At 42.4% G+C, this 24,782-nt stretch overlaps 1 protein-coding gene across 2 annotated transcripts in view; it reads left to right on the top strand.

Annotated features, from left to right (window-relative positions):
• add3a (adducin 3 (gamma) a) overlaps positions 1 to 24,782 on the top strand; it is a 104,615-nt gene that overhangs the window by 16,157 nt on the left and 63,676 nt on the right. The window contains exon 2 of one of the 2 annotated variants that reach the window (XM_034120366.1): positions 1,831 to 1,865. The gene's annotated coding sequence lies outside the window, so the exon portion shown is untranslated. Of the gene's footprint in view, positions 1 to 1,830; positions 1,866 to 13,778; positions 13,974 to 24,782 lie in introns of those variants that run through there. The other variant, XM_034120367.1, reaches the window with a different exon arrangement.

Consider the following 24,782-nt stretch of genomic DNA (forward strand, 5'->3'; position numbering starts at 1 on the left):
TACATCTGAAAGAAAATTCATTTCCCACCTCCACTAACAATCGCCAGTGGATTCAGCAGGTGGTTTCAATTCTTGTTCATTCAGCCAGCCTGGACTGAAAGTGTGTTTCCACAACTGCTGGACCATCTGTGGCTTCACATTTCAGGTGCTCTGCAACCTCTCTCACAGCTCCCAACGCCAACACTTCCAGTCATTGTGCCTGCAGTTACATAACGTGCTGTGGAAACAATCCATTCATAATTTATGGTTGCGCAGATTCTCTCAACATGCAGTGAATTCCTTCTGAAAATTAGAGAGGTCAACTCCAGGATGACCAAGCGTTCTTAACTATCCAATCCTTACCCAAGTGTAGACTCACAAATCAGTCTCATAACACTTACCTCTTGAAGAGATGTAAAGACAATCTCCCTTTTTCTCACTAAACCTTGGTGGAAACAATTATAGAGTTTCTTTAAAAATAAACCTGCATAGCTGAACCAATCCAATGTCCTGAGGGTTGGCCTTCATGTTGGGTGATGACATGCAGAAGTCTTGTGCTTGTAAACACTGTCGTACAAGAAACGCATGCACATAACTATTGTTTCTACAGCTGTTCTGCTAACGTGCTAGCAGGTCGCGGACACTGGTTCGCTCACCACGTTACAAAGTAAAAACAAAAAAATATTCTTGATGCTTTCCTCCCGCCAGCAAACGGCTCCAGTGTGACAACTGGCTACTATGAAAATGAGAACAAATTGAAGATACAATTGAAAATAACTAGAACTTTGTTCTTATATTGCATCCTGCGTGTAGCCACTTGTTCCATGATACTTTTATATATGTATATGCATTTGAAATATGTTTTTTTGTTATTTTGGACCAATCCCAAAATTCCCAGTAGGCCATTATCATTATAATGGAATGCAGGCGCAGCACCCTTAGCAATAACACATCTCATATGCTATCAATAGCTCTCGTGTTCTCCTATGGCGAGCCTTGCTCCCTGGTGTTGACACAGTTGGTGTTTTTGCAGATGACATAGATAACTATCAAGGGCACGGACCCAGTCCCTGAGACCGCCTGCCGCTCAGTGCAGCCACCAGAACAGTACCACTCTCCGTAGTGGAAACTGCTGACCGCTGTGCGGAGAACACACACATCGAGGGCCCTACACACATGCTAGAATTTACAGTGCAGTAATTGAGCCACATCCAGCGATGGTGGAGCTTCCTGTAGGGTGCAGGGTGTAGAAAGAGCATAACAAAAATAAATGTAGGATTGGGCCACAACCACATGTTCATTTATTTCTGCGGAGTCTTCCCTCCTGGAAATGATTAATTGGAAAGAAACAACAATGCATTTAACATTTATTTTGTGAGAACCCTAACCCTACAGGGCCGGCGGATTTAAGTAGGCAGGCTAGTGCATAAGATATATCTAAGGCAGGGGATGTATAAGCAACATAAATCCATGTCTTCCATTTCTGATGAAATATAAAGATTAGAGGTGTTTTCTAACATTGCATATCTGCTTTTTGATTGACATTTTTGTGAGTTTTTCAAATGGTTTTTCAAATATGCTGAAATACAGAGCATACAGAGTTAATGAAAAGGCTTTAGGCTTTATTGTTGGAGCTGTTCTCCTTTTCATTTCAGAGTTGTATTTCACTCATTCCTGGATAATATGTTTCTTTGTATCATTACAGGCTTGAAAAAAACACACTGAGTAAATAATGTTTAAAGAAAATGAATAGACAGACATTATGGCTCAGTTTTAGTATGTAACTGTAACAGCTCTCGGAAGACTTTGATGCAGAAAGTAATGATGTGTTTGTGCCTGTTTTTGTCCTAGTTGGCGAGACGTTAACTTGAACATACCCCTGAGAGGTAAGAACTTCTTCATAACATGCACAATTTCAACTCCTGCTTAAGCTTTTTAAACACCTGTTGACTGCATTAAAGGCACAACGTTGTTATTTTTACGCAATAAGAATCGCAGTTTATGGGAAATAAAATGGAAGTGTTGACTGAAGTTTTGGTTCTGATGTCCCAACGCCTCCACCCTCTTCTTTGGTTTTCCTGAAGGACACAGAAGGTAAATAGACTATTATAGTGAGCTCTTTTTGGAGCGCCTTGGATAAATGACACGTCTTTGGTCAGTGGTAAGCTTACAGACTGCTTCCAGCCTGACATTTAACTGTGTTGGAAGTCAGCCTGAAGAGGAAATAGTGACCGGTCTTTCTCTTTCTATATATACAGTTTTTGTATTTCTCCCTCTCTCTTTTGCCCACTTGTGGTCAGGAAAGCCTTATTTGTTTTATGACGACTCTAACAATCATTTATCTCTTTCATATCTTGGCTTTGTCAAAGAGTTTGGTTACGGTATAAGTATTTTTCTGAGGTTGTCAAAATAATTTAGCTCATTTGTTTTTTCTGTAGCTCATGGAAAGAGCGCATTAAGATTGAGAACCACTATATTTTACCAGGCAGTATGAATGTGAACTTGTTTAGATTCAATTGGGGGAACTTATACTTTAGTATTGACAGTTTAAGTAAACTCTACTATTACTGCTGGTAGCTTCTTATTTTCACTCTCACATTTCTTCCGACTAACACTATTTTCTGTCTTTCAACATCTCCCACACTAACAAGTCAAAAGTCAAAGTCAACTTTATTGTCAATCTCAAAATATGTTTGTACACACAGAAAGATCGAAATACTGTTTCCCACAGTCCCGAGGTATAACAAAACACACACATTAAAATGCAAGAACACTCAATAATTACAAAAAAACACGAAATAACCGTTTACTTAAAGTAGGCAGGATATATATATATAAAAAATATGATGTACATAGTGGAAATGGGAGTGCAAACATGTCCATAGCAGCGTAAAAGTGACTGGTGCTGGATTTGTTGTGTCTGTGTGTGTGGGGGGGTGTTAAAGTCCCTGTCCAGTGGGGGCAGGGTGGAGAGGTGAGAGAGAGGTGGGAGGGGGGGGGGGGGGGGGGGAGAGTTCAGCCTCCTGACAGCCTGGTGGACAAAACTGTTTTTCAGTCTGGTTGTGCTCGACCTCAGGCTGCGGAACCTCCTCAGCCAGGAGGGTGAAGAGGCAGGTGGAGGGATGGGTGGGGTCACCCACAATGCTGAGTGCTTTGCGGGTGAGGCGGGTGTTATAAATGTCCAGGAGTGAGGCACCAATGATCCTCTCAGCAGTGTTTACGATGCGCCGCAGTGTCTTGCGGTTGGATGCTGTGCAGCTTCCGAACCACAAGGTGATGCAGCTGCTGAGGATGCTCTCGATGGCGTTAACCCATTTAACCTTGCTATTAGTCAACTATACCACCTTCCTAGTAGGAGAACATCTGCTTATTTGAATATTTTGAGGGTTTAAGAATTGAAAAGCTTTTGCCATATGGCCACACGAGCCACAGCTGCCGTGCTTCGTTTCCATCTTTTGAGAAATATTTCCTTTCAGTCATTTGACAATATCTCTCCTAAGACTCTACTGACATAATCACATCTGTTCCAGCAGTACCTGCTTGCTTCAATCTGTTTTGTATTTTAAAGTCATACTTTTTGTTCTAATATCCTCACTTATTCCTTCCATAATGCCTTTCGGTGTCCAGTCTCCCCTGGTTTTCATGTATTCTCTCTGTTTATCTCTGCCGTGTCAAATGTCAAACCATGAATTGCTAGGGACAGTAAGTGAAAAAGGTTTGTCTCTCTTTGTCTGTGCTTTTTCTGTCTGTTTACCTGTCTTGTCTCGCTGTCTCAGTCCTATCTAACCCTCCCACTCTCCCTCTTCCTCTGTCAGATACTGTTAGAGCGTGTGTCTCGTCCTCTCAGTCCCAGTTTGTCAGATCTGTCAGGTTGAGGGCTTGCAAGGTCAGGGGCGGAAAGAAACTGGGCAGCAGTTCTTGCTGACGTGTCTCACAATGTGTCCTCTTAACTTGGAGTCTTTTATCTGGATACATAATTCCTCTATGGGATCATTTAAACCCTCACCAGTTTTTGCTTCTTAAAGCTTTAGTTGCTTCTAAGATTTTATTAGTGTGACTGATAACTGCTGTGGCTGCTCGGTCTAGCTGATAATGTGTGATTTATATTTAGAATGGCATGTTGAATGGTATAGTGCACTCCGTCATTGGGAATTTACTTTGCATGTCCTTTGGAAACAAGTGCATGTTTGCACTAACAATAAAGTTCATGCTTAATTATTGTGAAACTGTCACATTATAAGCTGCCTGTTTCTCGCTGACATCATGTAGAAAAGACACAATGTTCTCTGATTTAATCACAAGGTTTTTTTATAATTTATTTCCAATGTTTTCATTGGTTCCATCAAAGGCACAACGGATAGGATTTTCTGGGGAAAGAAACAATAAATAAATAGACAAAAATAATCCATCACTTAATGTGTGTATGTGTATCTGCAGAGATCCTGCCTGTGTTTGAAGTGTTTCTGGGCATTGCAAGCAGGTGCCAGATTGTAAGCATGAATAAGAGGAATAAATACAGCAAAAGATTGTTCAAAATCAAGTGAATCAGCGTTTGGCTTTCCTTTAAAGCAAAATAGCCCTATTGGAGCAGGAAGGAGGGACAGCTTTCATTGTTGTTTTTACAAACTGCAACTGACACATCTTACTCATTGTGCCTTTAATAACATGTCTTAAATTGACTTGAGGAATGTGTTCAAATGTTATAACAAATGTCTGTCTCTGCCACATGAGCCCCACTGGAGCTGACAGCTTTGTCATTCAGAATGTTTGCCATCTGGCCCAGCTCCTAATGCTCCATTTATAAATTGCACCACAATAGAAAGTGGATTAACAGCTGTTGATGTAATCCCTTAATACATTTCCTAGTGATTTATATGATTTGGTTTATCCTGCACTGATAGCAGAGTTCAGAGGTAATGCACACAATTAAATTGAGTTAAGCATGTTGGCCTGTTGTGCCCGACTCTATGTAGCGTCGGATCTACCAAGTCCCGAGACACATATCTGGCTCATTAGCTGCTAAATGCTCCACTATAAATACCAACTAGCCGCTAATTTTGACCACAATTAGTTTTTCAGAGGGATTGTTTATTGAATGACTCCAAAGAGAGTAGTGAAAAAGCAAAGTTGTTTGCCATAAAACCATAAAACCTTGCTGAAAGAAGATGAAATGCTCCACGTACCAAAGGGAACCTGCTTATGATCTGTGGGATGGACAACATACTCGCATAGTTGAACAACCATAAGTTGTTCATTGTCTTTCTCTCTCAGCCATTCCTGTTAGCCAGTCATATGTGACTAATGCCCATGAAAGAGGATAACAGTGAAAGAGCAAAACACTGAATCGCATCAAGGTAGTCAAGGTGACTAAGTAACCAGGTTACAAAGGCCCAAGTAAGAAACAAAGAAAGGACTAAGCGTTATTGAAGGTTTGGAAGTTGTCTGTATTACACAGAAGGCTGAAAAGGGAAGTTAAGGGCCTAGCAAAAAAAAAAATTCAAAGTAAGAGAACAGAGATTTAAAACCACATGACTGTTAAACTGTCTATCATAGTGAGGATGCCAGGGTCAAAACTTTCCACTGGTCATTTTCTTTCTCCTTTACTCTGTCTCGTCTAATGTGTTTCCATCCTTCTACTTTCACTATGCTCCTCTTCTCTGTCTCATTCCTTCAGTCAGACAGGCTGTCCTCTACTCATCAGGGCAGTAAAGAGACGTCAGCGTCTCCTCGTCTTCTGACTCTGTTAAAGGCCTCAGCGTGCACGTGCGGCTGCCTCATGATGGGGATGTCATGCACCTGGTTCAATGCCATTTATAGTGAGTCATTACTCAAATATATGCTCTTAAAGTAAATAAGGCTGAACAATTTGAAAAAAAAGGATTTGTTTGTTTGAGGAATGATACTTGTTACTGAATTATTATCATAAGATCGGTACCAAACTTTCTGTCTTATCAAAACTTTTTGTATAAATAGTATTTTGACGCACATTTCCCCTATAACAAATATTGCATCATGCGATTTTAAAAGTGAAGGAGTCCATATTGCGACTCTTATATTTTTCATAATAGCAAATAGCCCTTTGTTATTGGCAGTGGCAGATTAGAAGCAATGATAGCAGGATGAAAACGATGGGAGCCCATTTGCAAATCACCAGGCTTTCATCGCCATGAATAACATTTAGACGTTGAATACTTGGTGAAGTTAACCCGCTCTGGACCTGAGGCGCTGGTTAGACTTGGCTCTGATGTCCTCTGCAGTCCTCTGCATGGCATCACAGCAGCTCTTATCTCCCAGCTGCTCCAAACACACCACTGCCCGCCCACTTAACGTCTCTGTGAAAACATACGTACTGTACACAGCAGAGTTTGTTAAATTCATCAGGGATTCATGTTGATGGAAACTCCTTTCAGGGATGCACCAATATGGTTTGTGGTGTTTCGAACATTTTTCAAAATGTTACTACCATTGCAAAACAGGTGATGTTTTTTTTCGGATAACCTCTTGACAGTCTGGTATGTAAAGAATTGAGAAAAAAAACACAGATATCTGGATAAATCCTCAGGCTGCGACTCCCACTCACACTTTGCCGGCGTCAATGTAGAGAATAATCGAGGAATCTGCAAGACAAAGGAGATTTTTGATTTACGCTCTTTTTATGACTACAGGGATGAGCAGCCGTTGGTGGGTACAGGCAGTAATACAGAAAGATACAAGACTTCAGGAATCCAGCCAAAGCGAAGGTTTTATAGAGAGTGGAAACGATAAAAGGCGTGCAATTGTTGGACTTTCAGTCTTTGGTGTAAATCATAAAAGGCCGGGCACATCTGACATGGATAATGGTGTAATGATGTTCAACCCAGCCCTCCAGCATAACTGCAATTTAGTTTATTACTGTAACAGTTGATTTGTTTAATATATTGGCCATTGTGTCCATTTATATCATTTTAATGAATCATGCAACCCTCTGACACTTCTGTTTTTGTTGAGATACAAATTGATAAAGAAAAAGTCCAAAATAAAACCTTTACTGACTCCTCTTTCTCTGTTTACACACACACACACACACACACACACACACACACACACACACACACACACACACACACACACACACACACACACACACACACACACATTAATATTGCTGAGAAATGACCCCTGCTGAGTTATTATCAAAGTGGGTGTTTCCCTGATAAATAAAAGCTGGCATTTCTGCGACTCATCACTGCAGACAGCATCCAGAGGAGGAGTGTGGTTTGTGTGTGTTTGTGTTTGTTATGTATGTAATGCATTTGGTTTGTGTTTTACAGCCACATTGGATATGATTTGTTGGCCTCCGTCTATAGTTTGTCAAGATCTGAGAAGGAGCTCTGGTCTTGTTGAAGGCTGTGTATCTTTAGTTTCATGGCCGTCTGTGTGCCACAGTTTAGTGGTGGAGTTAGTTTTTTCTGGTTCTAGGCCACATGATGAGTCGTCTTGTAATTATTAGGTGATTCCCAGTGAAATGCAGTTGGTGTGCATGTGACGTATTGTATTGACCACATACACAAACATGTATGCAAATGTAAAATTGTAAAAACTCATTTAATTAATCACACATGGAACACACATACATACATATAGGAACATCACAGTTGAAGACACACTTACTCACACATTCACTTTCAGCTCTGGTGGCCTGTGGGGCCTTTGTAGTGCGGAGGGGCCACAAACGATAGCTTTGTGTTCTGGGAGGCTGGGAAAGTTGGACCACACACACACACACACACACACACACACACACACACACACACACACACACACACACACACACACACACACACACACACACACACACACACACAGACTTTGGCAGTGTCAAAGCCTGTGCACAGCTCTGCTCAGCTCAATAGGCTGATTCATTGGAGCCTCCTCATGACACTAAGGAGAAAATGGACTTGTGGTAAAGGGAGGACGGGGAGACAGAGTGTTGCAGCTCAGATCTCTGTGGCTGGAGTCTGACATGCCCTGACAGTGTTCAGGTCAGCCTTAAAGGGAAAATCCACCCTAAAATACCTCTGTGTTGTTCAGCCTTCATTCCCAGGTTTTCTTTCTTTCTCATGTTTGATGAGTCTCTGTCAAGGTCTTTGTAGGCAGAAGCACTGGTGTTATCAGGGTGAATTATATAAATACATTGGTATTGTGGGTACAGTGTGTTGCTTCTTTCCTTGACCTTACTACTTTGGGTAGCACTTCACTTTGTAATGGCGAAAACACTGTCTAACAATGTCTTGTATAAGATCATGCATTGCTCGTGCAGCATTTACTCCAGTTCTTCTTTGTACCTCTGCACTCCATGTGTTAAGACATTTATCATTTTAGTTAACCGTCGTGGCTTGCGAATTTCCTTCACAAATTCGAGGTAACATGCGGTGCGTAATTAATAATACAAATAATCATTTTGGGGGTTAGGGTTAGTATTCCCTTAAGCGTTCGACATGCAATTTATTTATGGTCAAAGACAATTGGAGGGATAACTCATCAAGTTCTTTATTGGCCCAAGTGCTAAATAGAAAATGTCACACAACCCCCATCTTCATTTTGGTCCAGCTCTTGGGTATGTTATAAAGAATTGAATTGCTAGGGTCAATAACACTGACATAAAAGGGCACCATTAAAATAGCATTCTGCTTTATTTTATAAGCTGCCCATTCAAAAACCCTCTAAATGTAAAGGGTACTGCCAGCCAACATTACACATTATTATTCAAAAACATATTTACTGTCCTCAGTCATTCTGCGTAATGGATAAAAGCCCTGTCCAAAACCTTTTTCTTTCCAATAGCTCATCCTGAATGAATTTAATTTGCTCTGCAGGAGAGGTTTTTATTTAATTTTACAAAGAAGGTATTTTTTTGTATCTGATATCATCACTGGATCTGGCAGCTGGCAGTGGAAATGTGCTGTGGAGTGGAGTGGGTGTTGGAAGTAACGATGCTTGGCAGAGAGCTGTGTTTGTCTGGATCTTTCCCTAGCTGTCTCCACTGGAGTCAGGCAGACTTACAGCCTCGACAAGGGGCTCTCACAGCCCAAACCCCTCCCCCCTTTTAGTTCTGTGTGAGATTTGATGTCTTAACTGCTCCCGCTGGACCACGCTGGGAGATACGTTTGAATTTTCACATTTTTACGGCCTGACTTTCATCTTTTTGCTCAACCTGACATCATTATTACACCAAATTCTTTCCTTGCAAATGAGTAACCGGCCTAGTTGTTCAAATGATGTAAAGTCAATTTTAGACAACATGCTTCCTTCGCTATTTAAGAATTAGATTATTACCTTTTAAATTGGAGACAAGTTGCGAGCATGTTCTGATCACAAGGTGAAGTTTAAGTCCCCGTAGCTCTGTGTACTTTTACCATAATGAGCACCTCCTGACCTTGTGTCAGACATGGACTCATTAGTTGAAACGCCATGTTTACCTCTGTCACATGGTGTTACAGTCAACATGGGGAATTAAAGAGAACCCCCGCTCCCACTACAAATAGGCCAAGAGTGTCCACACCCCTCGCTGTGAGCGGAGGTCGCCTCAGGACTCAGGTTGACCGAATTCTGTGAACTAACAAGGAATAATAAATTGGGTGGCCATTTTTGTCACGTTTAGTTATGATGGCATATACTCATGAATTATGTATTGAATTTCATATCGTGTCAACATGCATAGAGCTAGGATATAGGAAACATGATAGACTCCTCAAGCAGTTAAATAAACAAAATGTACACTTCCTAAACTTGCCCAGGTTGGTTTATAAAGACTTACGGCCGTCTCCACGGCAGCGTTAAAAAAATCTTGGAGGTGGGCGTATCTGAAGCTTGGGGATTTTTTTGCGATCAACCAATCACATGAATCTCCCGCCCGCGACATACGAAGCCAAAAAGCCCGAAGTAAACTGGATATAAACTCCCCAAAACAGGCGAAAACATACCACTGTCTCTGCCACCTCCCTCCATGCCTGGCTCCTCCGGTTTATATCCCGGTAGGTAAATAGGGACTGGTCATAAAGCACCGGGTGATTCCCTACCGCTAATTTCTCCTCCATTTTTTGGAATATGAGGAAATGATCTGCGGTATGTCTCTCCCAGCATACACGCCGTTTGATTGGCTAGAGCTTGAACTGTCAGATTTGCGTACACGGGATTTGATTGGCTGACGCTTCCTCCTCAGCTTCAAAAGTTGAACATTGCTCAACTTTGGATCTTGAAAATCCTGAGAATCTCCGCTCGCCTGCCCACAATGCATTTCGGCGAAAGCGAAAAAAAGTGACGTCACCCCATTCAAAGTGAATGGGCAGAAGCGTTTCAAGATTTTTTAACGCTGCCGTGGAGACGGCCCGTTACTGTTATTATTAAGTTGGACACACAATACTCTTCAGCTGCCACCATTTAACTGTATTATCTGGACAGTTTGAAAACATATGGCTCATGTTTCTAAACCAAAAAGTAACTTTAATATGAGCCCTCTAGCATCAATTTTTCTCTACCCTACATACGTATCCAATGCTGGAGGCAGGCCAATAGGCCGCTGCAGGTGAATCCCAGCACCTCCTCTGGGTTTTCAGGGGATTTCAGCATGCGTCAGCAGTTCTGTTGCCTCGCTCTCCTTGTGTGTTTGCAGGCAGTATAAAAAGGGCTTGTTCTCAGTGCGTGCACAGAGTTGGATTCTTGGCAGTAAAACTATGACTTTATTTTAAGCACATTTTGTTCCCTTTTCTGAAGAAAACATTCTGACAAGTACAAAAGATCCTTCTTATTGTTGTATTCTAGTTTATGCTGCAATTCTGTGGATATTGTTTTCCCTGCCGCTGCTGGCTATGTACTTCTTTAGTTATTTATTTGATGATTTATAATGTAAAGGTCTAATGGAATGCACAGATCATATATGCACACATAACATCACCAACAGAATAGATTTACAGCTTCATCCTGACGTTAGAGCTCATCCTGCTGTGCCTGAGCTGTATAATCACCTACCTATAAGTGCCTATTAACGTACAGTGTGCTTTTGCAAAGTGCAATGCTCCACTCCATCTTCGTCCTTCCTCTCCTTAAAGGCGATATTGTTGAAAGTTACAACTAGCACATAAATAATCTGGATGTTCTTCCCTTTTTAACCAATGGTGACTGCCGGGCCCCCGCGCATTTCACTCACATATGTGCTAATGTTAGACCAAGCACCCAGCAGGAGGCCAGAGGGCGAGGTTTATTCTGGGACAGGTATGCACTGTCTGAGAGCTGAAGGGACATTGTGAGGGTGGATGTTGTGCTGGTCCTTCAATGTGCTGTTTAGTAAATGCATGTGTAAAGTGTTCTTATGTGCAGCATTTACTACAGTGGCACACTAAGACCTATGGTGCTTTCACATGCGCCTGAGATGATCACATGTTGATATTCGTTATTCAGACTTGGGTGTATTCATGATCTTTAAGTTGTTACTTTGGAAACAGCATGGGTGCTACAAAGGTTATATCAAATCAACAGTTTAAAATGACATTGATAGCAATTTGATGAGCCAAGGGGGTCGGGAACATTTTATTTCTATAATTACAACGCCACATGAATGCGGCACAAACTGAAACTTAATGTGTGTATCTGCTCCCTGATTCATACATTGCCTCAACATTTTAATAGTTTCTTCCTTGGCTGATGCTACACACTTTAAATACGTTTTATAAAACTGGGCCTGTAACTTTTTCTGTAATCCTGCTGACAGTCAGACAACGGACAATAAACAAACAAACCAATATGTAAGCATAACCTCCTTGGAAAATAAGAAGGACATTTAAGTGCTTATGTGGTACAACCACATAAGCACTTAAATGTGTTAAGACGCGTGTTAAGATGTGTTAAAATGCACTTAAATTTGTGCCCATGCACGTTTACGTTTTTTCTGACAACATGAGATTTTAGCTGTCAGCTAATGATTCAGGACTACACTGAGGATGCTGTGTATTCCAGTGCAGCTTCAACACACCACGACAAAATAGTTTCCAGTGAGGGAGTTTCACTGCTTTCAGCTGTGGTGAAAGATTGATCCTCTGGTCCTTGACGCAGTTTGACAAATATAAAACCTCACATACCGCACAGACAGGCAGGGAATCCCTGCCACTAAGAGACTGACAGCTAGGTATACAGTAGCCTGTCTAGAGTGTGTTTCCCCATAATCCCCCTCTCTCCTCTTAAATAATTGATTCTGATTTAGTTTCATCTGGCTCACTTGCTTCTTGTGCCCTCTGTATTTTTGCTTCCTATAATTATTGTCTGCCTAGTTTCTGTGCTAGTCAGCAGTAAAGCGGAGCTTTACCCGCTGAATGGAAGGGTTTTCGAGGAAGCAGCAATTCAAAATTCATTTGAGATTTGTTTGTTTCTCTGGCTGACCACAAATGACACACAACAGCAGCCATTTATTTACATGAGATGTCCCCTTGTCTATTTAAATTCTTCTAAACAGAGTTCTGTGAAATCTAAGACGTCCTGGAAAATTATTTTCCTCAATTTTAATCTTATCATAATGTCACACATGAAATTATATTCATTAACGCCTGTTTACAGAATTGGCTTTGTTTCTGATGAGAGTGCACATGCTTAATCCAGAAAAGTTAGAAATGTGAGGTTGCCTTCTCAGTTGAACTTGCATGGACAGCTGAGTCAGTGTGAAGGCAGAGCGAGAGCCTTTCACATGTCATTCCCCTGGCCTCTTTTTATATATATCACCCCGTTAACAAATTGTCCTAATCAAAACAATGTGACAACACTAAAACATATCAATTACCTGTTCTCTGAAGGGAATATAGTCCCCACAACGTCCACTAAGAAGTAGTTAGCCTGTACAGTGAAGCTGGAGACAGTGGCCCGTTAGCTTAGCTTAGCATAAAGATTGGAAACAGCTAGGCCTTTAGTGCCTGACCTTTTTGAGCCTTTCCCTCTTTATGCTAAGCCAAGATAACAACCTGCAGGCCCCTTCGGAAAAAGAACATGAAAGTTGTGTAAACATTTGAGCTTTACCCTCCACAAGATAGGGAATATGCATAGGCCTATGTACCCAAAGGTCAAACTATTACAATTGAAGTACGCACAATATTCAGCGGCTTGATGTTTTTTACACAAATTCCCCCATTTATAAATGCAAGCAAGTACCTTTCTTTGTTCAGGTCAAAATCATCTCCAAACTCTTTTGTGAGGAGGTGCAATTCCTCACATGAGGCGGTTGTTAAGCTGCTATCAGGGGAAGAGATTGATGTCTTTTTGGAGGAATAATGGGTAGGGAGGGACCCTTTAAGTGGAGGGAAAGTAGGGAACAGCTCTCTTGTCAAACTTTGCTGAAAGAAGCTGTGGCATTTTTCATTTTGTTTCGCAAAGAAGAATTAGATATCAAAGTTTGATTTCAAAGGAAATGTGGGATTTGGATAAAAGAGTTGTGTAGACAATATTAAATAATAGAGACTGAGTCAATAAATCCAGTGCTTTAATTCTGAAAATCTTTGAAGATCTTCTCAACAAAAGATCAGTGAAGCCTCCTGTGGGGAAAAGACCCCGTCATCTCACTCTTGTGTGAGTGAATTTAAAGCAGCTTTGACCCTCCCCCTTCTTCTCCCCTCTTCTAACCCCCACCATCATCATCACCCACAGCCTCTCTCTGCGTGCCGGCTACTAGTCCTCCGCAGCCTGTGCAGCAGATAAGTTGTGTTTCTATCAGTGTAGCTCTGCACACAACCAGATAAAGCAGAGCGGGAAAGGAAGAGCACTCAGGGGGGGAAACGAGAGAGAAACTGTAGGAGGAGCGTGAAGGGAAGAGGGCAGCGGACGCAACAGTTTTACACTGCATTCAGCTACAATGGGAGAGGCGTGTTAGTGAGGGAGAGAGAGCAGTACTAGCAGAGGACTCGCTGCAGTGCAGGTGGATCTGAACTACAGAGGAAGCTTTGGAGGCGGCTGTTTGATTCCAATTGGCTGTCCAGCAGGTTCGTAGTGCAGTTTTTTCTTCTTTACTATGCTATCTGATCGTTAGGTGGTTGTGTGCCTCTATGTGTGTGTTCAGTGACTGATATAATGGATGCTGTGTTCTCCACAGTCCAGTCGGCTATCTCACTGCCGTATACTCTGGCTGCCTCTGTGACATTTCCTAAAGCTGACAGTGCCAAGTAAAACAGCACAAAGCTGAGATGAACTCATACATTAATCTTAGTTTTCTTGGTGTCTCAGTTCAGTCTACATGGTAACACTTCTAAGCCGGGACGTGAACATTCTGCTTTGGTTGCTTCATGCTAAATGGAATAGCAGAAGGGCCTCTTCCCTCCTTTCAGATTGCTTTTACTCTAGAGAAGAATAGAGCCGGGAGCTGTGAATGGGCCCGGGATGGCTTTCTGTGTGCAGAAGAGAGGTGCCGCCCTCTCAAGTGTCAGCATGCTTAGTGGGTTGATGGCGGGGGGGAGGTTCATGTGCTAGTAGTTTATAGAGGGGGCTGGGTTTTATGCATTGTGGCCATAAGAGATTGCCTATACTTAGTGCTCATAGCTTATAAAAGTTTATTATTTCTCATGTTTCCCGTGGCTCCTCTCCTGCTCTTCACCCCATGAGGGAGAGGAGGAGTAATACAGTCAAGTGCTTTAGTCGTTCTTTTCAGAGGTGTCTGTTTACCATTGACCGAGCAGTGATAAGGAGCTGCTCGTTTCTATTTCTGTCTTGTTTTTCTGGGTGTTCCTATGAAAGGCCCTCTTTCATGGTTGGATAACGGACTGAGTGATGGGAAAATCTGCAGTTGCGTTGCTCTTTGCGATCTGTTTGTCGGCCCTGAATCTCTTGCTTACAGTCGCTTGGCTTTGTTTGATTTTTACATCGCCTGAGGTGTTTGGCATGATCAAGGATTTGCATTCCTCGAATCAACGATTCGATTTCTTAAACCTCTACAGAAGAAGTTGCACAACTACTTTGCACCACTGTAGCTCAATCTTCTCTGAGTTTAACATTCAGTTTTGCCATAATTATGCGTGTATTATCTGTTTGTCTACAGTGTTACATAATAAAGCGAAGTAGGACTTTTAGAAGCCAAATGGAATCATGTTTGTGCTGCTATTGTTTTTTAAAGTAAGGTAAAATCTTAACCTACATTAAATGTTTTGCTATACGAAAGTCTAGTTCACTTATGGTAAACATCTAACAAAGCTTCAAAATGTCCCTGTCCATGTAGATCTACCACTCACAAGTGTGTATATTTGCTCACGTCTTCCTGCCTGTCATCTCACCGTTCCTCCTGACAAGCACAGCCGAAGTAATTTCCCAGCTGCTGGCCTATCAATTCTGACATGCTGTCGAGTCTCAGTGCTGAAGTGATGAAGTCTGAAGGATTCACATCAGTGACACAGACACTTGCGTCATGGTGCAGCCTCTTGAGAGCAGCAACCCCCTAACACACACACACACACACACACACACACACACACACACACACACACACACACACACACACACACACACACACACACACACACACACACACACACACACACACACACACACACACACACACACACACACACACACACACACACCACTGCTAGTGACTTATCCGACCGGCCCACCTCGGTACCGCTAGTAAATTGTCGACGGGGGGGTGCTAGTGACCTATCCGACTGGCCCACATCGTCACACACACACACACACACACACACCACTGCTAGTGACTTATCCGACCGGCCCACCTCGGTACCGCTAGTAAATTGTCGACGGGGGGGTGCTAGTGACTTATCCGACTGGCCCACATCGTCACACACACACACACACACACACACACACACACCACTGCTAGTGACTTATCCGACCGGCCCACCTCGGTACCGCTAGTAAATTCCGCTAGTAAATTGTCGACGGGGGGTGCTAGTGACCCATCTGACTGGCCCACATTGTCACACACACACACACACACACAGTTTTTCCTGTTATCTTCACCAAGGGACACAATACTTTTAAACTCTCATAACAGGGTAGTATAATGTTAAAAGAATGTGGAACATTGTGTATGAAACATTACTTATTTCTTTTGTTTTTGCTTTACTTTGTTTAAAGGTACTATGTTGGATGTTGTTCTTGCTGAAAATAAGATCAGTAAAATGTTTAATAATGCTAGAAATGCCCCAAATATCTTTTGGGTTTGCTTTTCAGTGTTTTACTCAGGACTATTTGTTCTGCTTTGAGATTCAAGTCTGTCTTTAGAGGAGGCGTCTACTCTGCGTACACATCCTGCTTCCATAGCATTCGCTGCCATGACGATGGCCTCGGCCCTCTGACGAATCCTGAATCGTCCAATCAAATGTTTGTCCAGTGCTCTTTAGCATAGAAGTAATAAAAGAGGACCTTTGGAGCAGGCTTTGTTTGGTCTTCATCTTTTGGCCGTTCTCTGAGGTTTACATATCGTTTCAGGAATGACTTTGTGTGCCAGGGTCCTTGATCAAAATATTGCTGCCTCAGGCCGAATTATCTGCAGTCCTGCTTGCCCTGATTTCCTCTTGCATTCATCTGAATTCTGAACACCACATGGCTGCCCTCAGTTCATGGTTTTAAAGATATATCTTTGTGTTAAATTGAGACGGATTTCTCTGTGTTACATGTGAGTTATTGTTTATTCAACCTTGGACATGTAGTTTGTTAACATTTTTAAAGCAGCCAAAAGATCTAGCATTTCCCCCATGCTGAGGCAGAGGAGGTGAAGTATTGTCCCGGTGTCTCAATCAACCTCGGTGACCCGAGCAGAGCTCCAGTTCCTCTCCTTATGTTTCCACTTACTCAGGGATGATAGACCTGGTGTGTGTTGGTGTGTGTGTTTTGTGTGTGTGTCAGTGAAGGAGTGTTTTTTCTTACAAAGAGACAGGAAAGGGGGTTTCTTATGGTTCAAAAAGTGGGTGTTACTCTTCTTTTTAACTTGTGTTGTAAATCATTGGTTTATGTATTGGTGCTGTGTGTGTGGTTGTGTGTGTTAAATAGCTTGGCTCGCTTGCTAGTGATTATGTCATACAGCATGGGTTCCAGCTGTCCGAGTCAGCTGCATTTCATTTTGCTTTCAAAAACCGCAATTTGTGGGTGTGTAAACTTCATAAATGTTCTCCTTTAAAAGAAAATCCGTACTTAATTGTATGTATGAAAGTGTCCGCTCAATAAACTCTTTGGAGCGTCACCTGTTGGCTTGCTGCATGAAAGAATCCTTGCTGGCTGATGAAAGCCCTGAATCTTTTTGATGATTGAGATTTGGGTCTGATTAAACACTGAAGTCTCTAAGTTAAACCAAATGTATTTGGGCTGGGTCCCACTGAGGGGCTTGGATTTGAGCTTTGACAAAGGACTGCACACACTTCAGCTTTTATGCAGGTGCAAACGCAGGGGGCCCAAACTCACTGAGACCCCGTCTCTTTGCAGAAAGTTAAGCATGGACCAGTAATGCTGAAATTATTATTTTATTTTTTACAGTCAGGGTCATCTTCATAAGCAACTGGGGTCTGATAAACTTAGAGATTCCCATGGAAAACTGATCTTCAATTTCCTTCAGGCTTAAATTAATATCTAGTGTCTTGTTGACATAGGCTGATTGACTCTCTGTTGTCCTCTCCTGTAGACGCTTAAACCATCATACTTAATCAAATTCTCGTAAATGTAGTATCATTTATTAAGGATGTCTGAGAGGGCAATGAGAGTGAAACTCACTTTATTCATTGTATATTCCTCTGGATGATAATATTAGTTAAATGGATAAAGGTCAAAATAAATGTTTGGCACTCTTATTGCCCGGCAGTGGTTAGACCCTTCTGACCGGGCTAATAGTCGGCCTTGACCGCAGTGAGTTGATGCTTGTAGGGTGAAACCAATAACATTTTGAACTTCTCCCAACACTTTTTTTAGGCAGCTCTGGCCAGGTCAGGGTTCATGGGAAAGCTTTGCTCAACATGTCTTTAACAAGCAGCAGGACTTGCAGAGATGTTTCTCTCATGAGCTGTAACTAAACTTGTATCTCACAGTTATTTGTAGAAGAAGAATCTTTATGCACCTGTTAGACTTACAAACTTAATAATTAAAGTAGATTCCAACCCAATAAATATCACTCCAAAGTTTCAGTTTCTAAATGATGCAACATGAGAAAAAGTTTCCACCAGATGAAATATTATGCAATGTTCACCAAAACCACCAGATGATTCAGGCCTGGGGACGTGATGCAGCCAGACATTTCTCCCCCGCAGCTATGATCAACCTTTACTTTCCATCATACTTCATTTCATTTTGGGCTCATGCCATTCAGTTATCTCTATCTGCAAATGTTTCTCCAGTACTGCGTGCACTCACTCACTGTTGTATTTCAACTTTGACCTGAGATGTCTGATGATCATTTGTATCAAGTAAAGATTCTACTCAATCTCCCTTTTGTCAAGAACAGATCCCTTCCCTGTCTTGGCAATGATAACAGCAGACAAGTGCTGAGTCACAGGGACGATCATGTGTCTTATACCAGATCAGCTGTTCCTAGGAAGGAATTTCAGGCTTTTTTGTTTGCATAAAACTGGCATCAGCCTTTTTAGTATTAGTTAGTATTGCTGATGCAAGCTAAGATATCACTGGGCATCCTGTGGTATATTTTAAAGGGGACCTATCATGCAAATGCACTTTTATACATAAATATGTGTCCCCGGTGTGTCAGGGAACTCAGTGTCAGAAAATAAAACCCTCTCTTTTCCTCCGTGCGCAAATCTCTAAAAACGGGGGTACAACGGAGCTGATCCAGATTTGCCATCCGATATGGTGGACCCATGGCACTATCAGAAACGTCGCTGTATCAGAAACAATTCCCGACGTGTTTTGGACGTAATAGTCTTTGTTTACATTAGCAAGCATCACTAACACTCAGAGCTAAACTGTACTGGAGAGAGCATGTGTAAGAAGCAGGAAATAAAAAGGAACTCACCTTGTGGTAAACCCGCAAGAGAGAAAGCCTTTGAGCTCCATACTGTTTCAGAAATAATCCTTGATCTAATAATCTTTGCGTTTCATCACCGCAGCATTTTAGACAGTGGGTGTTTCTCAATGTCGAGGACGCTTCCTTGGTAGGACATTTCTTCCGAGTCAGGTCCTTCAGAAGCGAGGCAAGAATCCTTCCTCGGAAAACGAAGAATGGTCGGAACAGGCTAACAGGTGTGCAGGTGTGCGTCATATGAGAGGCCCCACCTTACATTTTCCGCCTAAGATTTTGGAAATTGGTCCGTGCGCAAAGCATTGTGGGGATTTTAAGACCGCGGAGGATACACATGTGCAGCCTCGAAATTTCCCGCAGCGAAGGACGCCGGCCTCGGTAGAATTCCAAGGATCCTGGACATTGGAACAGTCCTTCGGCGGGACTCGATGACGTAGCATCCTTGAAATAGTGGCTCTGGAGGAGCCTTCCTCGACATTGAGAAACACCCAGTATCTGCCAGGTCCCGCATGAGCCGTCATAAGCTCCGCCCCCTTTTATCTTTATTTCTTTCAGTTAAAAGAAAAAAAAAGAAGCTTTATACCCAGAATCAGCACTTTTGTAACAGGAAGTGAAATAGAGGATATGAGGCATGGCTAGAATGGGTGATCTGTTTGTTTTTTTGACCAAAACACTTCATAGACATGTTTTTTATATATTTTTATATATCTGAGACCTATGCTATTGCCTAAAAATAGCATAATAGGTGACCTTTAAATAAACAGTTGAAAGGTGTTTTATTTTATGTTTAATAACTCATTCATGTTTAGTATGGTTGCTAACAATACAAAGCAAAATAATAGATGCTAATTCCCAGGGTAGAAGACCTCTGCTTCTGACAAATTCTGCTTTTTAAGGTAAAAAAGAGAGAACACCTGTACTTTGAGCTCGTAGAAGGAGGTGAGAAAAAAAACTACTTGTTTTTACCAGATGTGATATTTGTCTAGAAAGATTTGCAGCTTTGCAAAGTGTGATGTGCTGCAGGTCTTTGCAGAGAGTGTACTTTCTTCACACTTAAATAAAACTAACAAACCAACACAAACGCATCATCCCTGTGATACACTGAATAACAATACCGATCCTTTGCTTTTAAATGTCCTAAAAACAATGACTTCATCATTCAGCTGGAAGCTTTTCTGTCCTGGCAAATATTGACTCTGGTGGTGAGGGGGCTGAGCACACAACCTTTCAATTTCCCCTCAAATCTCCTTCTCTTCCTTTCTTTTTTTCTTTCTATCATTTCCTCCTTTGTATCCCTCCTTCTTAACAAAAACCTGGAAGTCATTTCAAAAGTCAGGATGGGGTTTCTCCCGTCCAGAAGTGGTTGTGTGAGTAGAGCGAGGAGGGTCTCCAGTTGGACGTCCCACACCTCCCATCAAGGGAATTGCATCAGTGTGAAGCTCTCCAGTGCTGGAACCAGCTGTGGTTTGGTTTTATAACCAACCGTACTAAAGCAGACATTGTGTTTACTACAATCATAATCTTTTTTAACTATTGAAAATGGTAACAAGTGCTGGAAAATGTGACTGTAGTTTGGTCTAGAGACATTGTACAAGATACTGTTAGCAGAATACAATTGCATGGTTCACCACTATCCTTTAACCTCACCAACCTGTATTGTTTTTGCATTACCAGTTTAAGAAAAGCAAGTCAAGTGAATTTAGGAGGAGAAGCTCTAGTTGTTCAGCGTCGGTTAGAAGAAGAGGAATGAGTTAAAGCTATTTATTTGAACTATGTGTAGGCGTAGGATTGTTTAATGGACAGCCCCCATTTCTAGTCTTGGTTGAGCATAAAGGGATGTTTTGTTGAGTCACATTTCAGGAAATCAAATCCAAACCATCCAGGATTTTAAATGTTTTCAAAGAGATTTCTTCAGAGAACATCCCTGTTTCATCCCAAACCTTTATGCTCTCTTTGACTCCGTGAATCCCTTCATCTTGTGCTTCCGCTACTTTTGTTTCTTACATTTACCACATAAACTGGATTAGAGCCAGGACTTTTTTTTAACTTTCATTGTAGTTTCTGATCCTTCCTGATCCGCCTAATCAGGTTTACTGGAAATCTACATCTATGCGCTGTCTGGTTGTCTGAACCTTTTGTGCTTTGTGAGGGAGAGTTTTAAAGGTCAGCATGTACCTGTATAACTCAAACAGGAAAAGGGGAATTACGAAAGTGTGAATATGTTCAACCATTTATAATCATATACTGTAGATTACAAAACAAAGAAGACCAGATCTATCTCTTGGTAGTGTAAAGCCCTAAAGCTCCAACATCAACAATTCTTAGGGGAGTTTTTTGGGTCTAAACTTCAAGGCCTGCTAATCATTGCGAGCCTAAAGTTGGAGAACACTGCCCAGATTCTTTGCGCATGAGAAGATGGGGTCCAACAAGGGAAAAGAAGGGGGAGAAACTAAATCTGCTAGTGTGTGAGACTTCTGAGTTTGTGCAAGACAGAGTGACATATCAATTTCATGGGTCAAGGGTCATAACCGCGCAGATGAAACGAGCAGAAGTGGGGATTGAGAAGTGGGGCGGGGGAGGCACATTTACAGAAAGAGACCAGTTTTGGATACGAGTTGGGAGCGTGAGTATATGGGAGGAGATGATATTAATCTCTTTTTGTTTTCCCTTCGTATTGTCATATACTCTGCAGCTGGCCCCGGGGTTGAGAGGGAAAGAAAAACACAACTGAGTAGATCTGAAATATAAACAGTGGTCCTGCCGGTGGGCTGGGTGTTCCCCACTGCTGACACATCTGTAATAAAACACATGGTCTTATTTCCTAATATGCTGCTAATGAAGGTGAAGAGAAACCCAGTCAGGTGGAAGAATTAACAGATGTAATGCAGGCCCCATGTTTAATAAATCAGTGTACATGTAGACAGGATTCAACAAGTTCAAAATTCTGATACAAATGTATAAGAAACAGACTTAACTTCTGAACTATTTCATGCACAAACTGGTTCTTCTTTTTTTTCTCAAATTGGGCTCAATATTTAGTGTGACAGGAGTTAGGCCACAGATTTATTGCCATGCCTTGGCCCTCAACAGAGATCCACCATTAACCCCTCGTCTATTCTCATGTCAGGTCACTGTAGTTTGACCTGACAGTCTGTCGGTCACAGCCCCTGTAAAACACACTCCTAATGAGGGGTTTCTGAGCTGACAGTGAGACTCTAATGGCGCATTTCCACTACACGGTCGGCCTCGGCCACACTCGGTACGGCTCGGTACGGCTTGGCCGCGTTGGGCCTTAACAGGGCCGACTCACTTCATGCTGCGCTTCCATTACAGTTTAGGAACTGGGGTAGTTACTATAGTAACGCAGTGTAGGCGGAGCCGTGACGTCATCTTCAATGAGAAATCCAGAAACACAACACAGCCGTTAGCTGTGAGCACTCAGAGCTCACAGCTCCTTATATATGTTCAGAAACTCGACAAAAGTTAAACAAGTACACACCACAGACTGCCTGTGTCATGGTGAATACAGTCGCTGCTGTATTTATGTCTGTATAGGCCGTTGTTGTGAGTGTGGACGGTCGGGGCATATACTGCGTTAGCTTAGCCAATCTCCATCTAGAAAAACACGAATTTTAAAAGGTTTTTCGCCTGCCGTCTGTCTGCAGACTTGACAAAGCATTAATTCATGGTTTTTACTAACCGGTATCAGTATGTTGTTACTTCGGCATCATTTTGAAACGTGTATTACAATTAAATCACGGTCAAATATGTCCATCTTGTTGTAGTTCTAGCCCTCTTGCCAGCGCTCCTCTCTCTAGTTTAGCATACTCAGCCCGACTCAGCCCTGTTTGTTGGCCCCGATAGAACCACAATTTTCTAGGGCCAGAAAAGAGGGGAAAAAGTGGCCCCGCGCCGTGCCGCGCCGGAACGAGGCCTAGTGGAAGCACAACCAAAAAAGGGGACGGCACGACACGGCACGCTTAAAGCGAGCTACGCGCTGCAATGGAAATGCGCCATAATGGCACATTTCCACTACACGGTCGGCCTCGGCCACGCTCGGTACGGCTCGGTACGGCTTGGCCTTAACAGGGCCGACTCACTTCATGCTGCGCTTCCATTACAGTTTAGGAACTGGGGTAGTTACTATAGTAACGCAGTGTAGGCGGAGCCGTGACGTCATCTTCAATGAGAACTCCAGAAACACAACACAGCCGTTAGCTGTTAGCACTCAGAGCTCACAGCTCCTCATATCTGTTCAGAAACTAGACAAAAGTTAAACAAGTACAAACCACAGACTGCCTGTGTCATGGTGAATACAGTCGCTGCTTTATTTATGTCTGTATAGGCCGTTGTTGTGAGTGTGGACGGTCAGAGCATATACTGCGTTAGCTTAGCCAATCTCCATCTAGAAAAATACGTATTTTAAAAGGTTTTTCCCCTGCCGTCTGTCTGCAGACTTGACAAAGCATTAATTCATGGTTTTTACTAACCGGTATCAGTATGTTGTTACTTCGGCATCATTTTGAAACGTGTATTACAATTAAATCACGGTCAAATATGTCCATCTTGTTGTAGTTGTAGCCCCGTTGCCAGCGCTCCTCTCTCTAGTTTAGCATACTCAGCCCGACTCAGCCCTGTTTGTTGGCCTCGATAGAACCACAATTTTCTCGGGCCAGAAAAGACGTGAAAAAGTGGCCCCGGGCCGGGCCGGGCCGGGCCGGAACTAGGCCTAGTGGAAGCGCAACCAAAAACGGGCACGGCACGACACGGCACGCTTAAAGCGAGCTCCGCGCTGTAGTGGAACTGCGCCATTATGGACCTCAGTCACCACAGCTACAAACATATGCTTATGAAACATCATGTGTACACACCAGAGAGACTATTCAGCACTGGGGAAGAGAAGTAAGGCTGGGATGTCATACTCAACTGGGGTCAGAGCTACTGTTGCTTAACAATAAAAACTTCTGCAACAGATGCACACAATGTTTAGTTTACATAGCGGCCTCCCTAGACATTTACTTCTCTGATGGAAGAGTCTGTAAAGAAACACAGATTGGATCAAAGTGAAAACAATAACATTGGCGTCAGGCAAGAATACTTAACACAGCAGGTTGTTTTACCAATCGGATAGTCGGTAGTTTGATTCCTGGCTCCTGTGGTCAACTTGTTGAAGTATCCCTGGACAAGATACTAAACCCCCAATTGGGAATTTGTGTTGCCCCTGATGGTGGCCCCCTTTTATGGTAACCTCTGTAACCGGTGCTTTAATGTCTTTCAATGGGGGAATGCTGACTTTGGTTGTTAAGCGCTTTAACTGCTCGCTAAAACTAGAAAAGCGCTATCTAAATATAAGCCATTAACCATTTACAGGACTTACAAATGTCCCAAAAGTTAGCCATGGGGAGATTTAAATAAATGCGACTTCCTCTGTAGTTTCCTGTTTCTCCTCAAATGTAGATCCAATCCCTTTTAGTGTAATGTCACAGCTCAGCTGAGGACAGAGACTGATTCAAAGTAGGACCTCAGTATCATGGGTCAGTGCAGTTGTTCTTTGCTGGGAGGCTGTACTGATCACTGCTCAACAAGCCACTGCACTTTTAATGCTATATCGAGCAAGCACGATGGGGCATTTTAGGTCCCAATCTTCCCCTGGTCGTTATTGATGCACATGTGTTAGTATGTGTGTGACATCTGCACGTAACAGTTGATTAGGCATAGCGCTAGAGTAGAGAAACTAAGATGCATGTTTATCAGTTTCAATTTTTAGCTTAGAAATGTGTCAATATGGCTTCCCTTTAAAACTGCTGAGCTCTTCAAAGGATAT

This window comes from Trematomus bernacchii, unplaced genomic scaffold (genome assembly GCF_902827165.1).
Source record: "Trematomus bernacchii unplaced genomic scaffold, fTreBer1.1, whole genome shotgun sequence".
NCBI lineage: Eukaryota > Metazoa > Chordata > Actinopteri > Perciformes > Nototheniidae > Trematomus > Trematomus bernacchii.